This window comes from Dermacentor silvarum, chromosome 3, assembly GCF_013339745.2.
Source record: "Dermacentor silvarum isolate Dsil-2018 chromosome 3, BIME_Dsil_1.4, whole genome shotgun sequence".
Lineage (NCBI taxonomy): Eukaryota > Metazoa > Arthropoda > Arachnida > Ixodida > Ixodidae > Dermacentor > Dermacentor silvarum.
In genome coordinates, this window is record NC_051156.1 from 168254905 (window position 1) to 168259436 (window position 4532).

General features: G+C 45.1%; 1 long non-coding RNA gene across 1 annotated transcript; it reads right to left on the minus strand.

Annotated features, from left to right (window-relative positions):
• Positions 1–940: 940 nt before the first annotated feature.
• On the minus strand, positions 941–4142 carry LOC125944065 (uncharacterized). Its single transcript, XR_007466100.1, has 3 exons — positions 3936–4142; positions 1949–1990; positions 941–1123 (listed from the first exon to the last, which is right to left on the minus strand). It is a non-coding gene; the product is annotated as an uncharacterized LOC125944065 (long non-coding RNA).
• Between the last annotated feature and the right edge of the window lie 390 nt (positions 4143–4532).

Below are 4532 nucleotides of genomic sequence, written 5' to 3' on the forward strand. Positions count from 1 at the left end.
GCGTCCTTGAAGTAAGAAAGCAGGAGACATTTCCAACAATTTCAGAGTGGGAGCTGTGGACATGCCTCATGTTCTGTAAGAAGCTTTATATAGTAGCTGCCATGGGCCTATTGAGTACTGATCATTTTATGGGAACGTGAGGAAAAGCGAAAAAAAACCTTTGTTTTTTCCACATCCTAGAATACAATGTGATAAATTGGATCTTAATTGGTTGAGTGCCTAGAATGAATGGACATTGCTAAACATAGCAATGTTGACAACGAATTTGGCAACTGTTCCTATTGTTGCTTTGATCGAAACAACCAAACAATTATGCCCCGTAACTTAAGCTCCCTCTGCTTAAAGGCTACGGTCTGCCACCACATGGACCTCCTTCAAGACAGGAGCAACTTTAATTCAATGTGGTCTGTTGAAATAGGTGAAACCACTATGTTTCGCGTTACAGAATCTGGAGGGCCATATTGATTGCTGAAATTTGGTGGAAGTGCTGTCCCTCGAGTTGAGCAGTAACTGCACTTGAGCATAGCTTCTCCACAATTCCTATATTATAACAACACTTTCAGGCTACTTAAGCACACCCGCTGTAGCACCAGATTGGTAGCAAGCTTCACAGATTGGTACTACAGATTGGTAGTTGCTTTATTCCAACTGTTCATTGCAATGACAGTCAAGTAGTGCAACTAATGCGCAAATACACCTAACTTTGTCAGTTGGAGCCACCAATCACTTCTGGCAGTTAAGGCTGCTTTTAAAATTTAGCACGTTAGTATGGAGGCATTAGAGACTTGAGATCAAATGAACATTCATTCCAAATAGTAGGCTATTGTAGCACGTAGTTGCAGACACAGGCTACTTGAAAGTCATTTGTTGCAAGCTGGTAATTCCAAGTACAAAATGTGAATGCAAAAATGCAATGGGAAAAAGGATGTACGGTACTTGCCTATAACAGCGTTGACCCTGATAAGGCCAAGAGCCTCTTTTTGCCTATTGGTGGTGTTGTTTCCGAGAAGTGAGTGGCCCATGAGGTTCTCTGTGAACACATGGTGAATCAAGGCCCTTGCAAACTTGCCTGGTCCACCATGGCAAGCTGTGCCAGGATCATCTGAATGAGCACTTCTCCAACCTATGTGAAACGGCACGTTTAGGTAAATAATATTAGTGAGGTAGTTTAAGGATTATTTACACAACAGCCACACTCCGAATAAATCACAGAAATACTGCCTGCTCCCGACCTAAAATGTCAACTAATGTCACTAATAAAAACAACTAAAACTAATGTCATAGCTTGTTATGCTGTTAGGATGCCATGTGCTTCAGAAAAACAAGGATTCACCCAGTACAAAATAAAATAGTAAGTAAACCAAATCATTGAAAACTTTAATGCAAGTAGCATTTTTAGGATACTTCACATACTTTCGGGTGTCTGTCTAACTCTTTTCCAGCCAATTTGTGTCACTTGGTGGTCAATGGCCTAATGGGTAGGGCTGCTACATAGACGGGAAGTGGGTTAATAACCATCTGATGGACCTGCTTGGATCTCTGGGTATGTCACTCAGAGCATGTGCCATTCTTCAATGAACCTCTTTCACGCCATCGTGGGCAACTGCTGCTTGTGTTGGCAAGCAGCAGTAGCAAGCAGCTCAAACAGGAAGATAACTGTCGAGGTTAATGCGATTACCACTACACATCAGATTCGCTTGCTGTGTCCCAGACCTACTCAGGTGAATGTGTACAGAAGACACAAAGACAGGGTGTGCATGCCAACTGCCCACCTCATCAAATAAATGAATCGACTCGCAAATCAAAGGTTATGCAAAATCGCAAAGGAGACACTTAATGCTACCATTTTTACTAAATCTTAAGGAGAATACCTCCCGGGAATACATTCTCATGGCAACAGTGCATTTGATCATGGTGACGCTAGATGATGAATGGCTAAAGAATTCACCTTTCGCATTCCAGCTGTGGCGTCTCCAGGCTCATTTTGATTCTGAAAACAGATGTCAGTATTAAAATGTGACGCCACGATAACTCAAAAGCAACAATCAAAAAATACCCGCAGTGGTTGCTCAGTGGCTATGGTGTTGGGCTGCTGAGCACGAGGTCGCGGGATCGAATCCCGGCCACGGCGGCCGCATTTCGATGGGGGCGAAATGCGAAAACACCCGTGTACTTAGATTTAGGTGCACGTTAAAGAACCCCAGGTGGTCTAAATTTCCGGAGTCCCCCACTACGGCGTGCCTCATAATCAGAACTGGTTTTGGCACGTAAAACCCCATAATTTAATTAATTTAATTAATTAACAATCAAAACATCTACATGGACGATTAGGCCGACATAAATGGATGGATATAAATGACTGATTGAAAACACTAAAGCATTGGCTGCTCTTGCCACTGGCAGTGTGAGGTGGGCAAATAATTTATTTTTAATTTCTCTCCTAAATTTTTGCTCATCTACTGCATGAACTGTTGCGGCCACATCTTAAAGGTAGCTCGTTCATATAAAACCAGCGTTGCATTTTTTACTCCCAGTCTAACTGCTACTGCAGTTTGCTTACTCTCTAAGTATTCCACAGAACTGCTCCGCCAACAAACCATTGTTCCAAGCTTATGGAAAAGCGTCATTTAGATCGTAGATACGCTCCCCTTTAACTCTCTCTCCTCTTTAGTGTGTGAATTCAAAGCAAAAATAACTTAGTGACATAGCTGTCTGCTTCTATCTCATAAAAAGCCTTGCTAATTTTTGACATTTGTCGATAACGCTTACATGCCTCTGGGAGCACAGTGGGACGACACGGCAAATATGCCCAAGCATCTCGTTCCTTTACTGATTTTCGAACTTAGATATATCAATCAGTTACTGAAGGGCCAAAGGCTGAAACTTCACACGATTACATTATTTTGAATGTTTCATCTCACTAAAGCAGAACATAGCATCCCACAGAATCTGCCTTTTCCGTGAATATAGAGCGCCTACGCGAAGGCGTTAGCGCGAAGTACTCGATGGCGTCGAAGGGAGATAATGGTTAAAAAAAAGTTCACCGCGCGCGTACCGGCGGAAAACAAACCACACATAACCTGACGATTTCACAGCATTCACTGGCATCAGCCCTTTTTTTATCTCACCTATCACATAGAATCACATATACGCCATGCAAAACTTTATTATAATCGCGCCACAGCGCGTGTCTACCGCACGGCGTGTCAGCGGACTCTGGGCACTCGATCCTGAAGCGAACAGCGCAGCAGAATACATTAGAACGGCAAAACGCCCCGCGCATATTTTCGACGATCCCGACACGCCATGTAGTAGATGCACGTCAATGGACGGCGTTGCGCGAACGAAATATACTTGATTACAGTACAGTTCGTATTATTTCACGTCGCATTGTTTCCACGAAAACGGCAAAGCACGAGCGCTCATTAATAAGGCTAATTTCAATCGGTGCTGGAACACCGTACCAAACATCGTGGCGCGCACAACATGCCCTGTTTTAGCTGGCTCCACATAGCTGCCCACCAAAACGGCAGAGCACGAGCGCTCATTAATAAGGCTAATTTCAATCGGTGCTGGAACACCGTACCAAAAATCGTGGCGCGCACAACCACGGCCAGGCTCGACTGGTGCGCGCGTTCGCAAGAAGCGAGCGCGCGCGCCAGTCGAGCCCGGCCGTGACACAACATGCCCTGTTTTAGCTGGCTCCACATAGCTGCTTTACGTCGCCGCAAGCGCGCTGTGAAGTTAAATCAGGACAAAACTTTATGCTCAATATCACAAATCTAGTACTGCACAACCAATTCTCGCAACGGAAGGATAGTACTAGTAATGAAAACGAGCACAGAGGCGCGTGGAAGACACGCACGGGCTCTGTACGCACTTTTGCTGATAGCGTCGCAATGAACGAGCAAGTGGAATTCGAAACACTCACTCACCTTCGATGTGGCTGAGTCGGAGGCGATCATGGTGATCTTCGAGGCAACGTGTAGCCCATTAAGACCGAGCAATAAGTTGTAATATACCAAAGATGTCACAGCGAGGCAAAGGGCACAGAAAACGCAGCAAACTCATCACGCAACCCGCACACATACGCCGCACGCACAAAGTTCCGGAATCCGCCAAAGAGTCAACAGCGCAAGCGCGCATTCACACAAAAACGCGCATACAAATCCACGCTTTCATAGATATGAATTGCCCTATTTATTAACAAATATTGTAATATAATGGTATTTCTTAACAATTTCTGTGGTTTGCAAGAGTGTGAAAATTTTCTGCTTAGCTTCCTTGAAGAACTATTTTCTTTATCGCGGTAACGCAGTGCGCCGGCCGGTCACGTACGGAGCGCGCGGGAAATAGTGCAAAATTCAAACGTCGCAAATGTCGCGCCGTACAGTTCGGACTTGGTCGCCGAGCACTCGAGTCCCGTTCCTCGCAAGTACTCCTGCACTGCATCTACTCCCGTCTTATAGCGTTCGCTCGACGTGACCGTCACAACCTCCCCCGGGAACCCAGAGGCTGATGTCATATCCGCG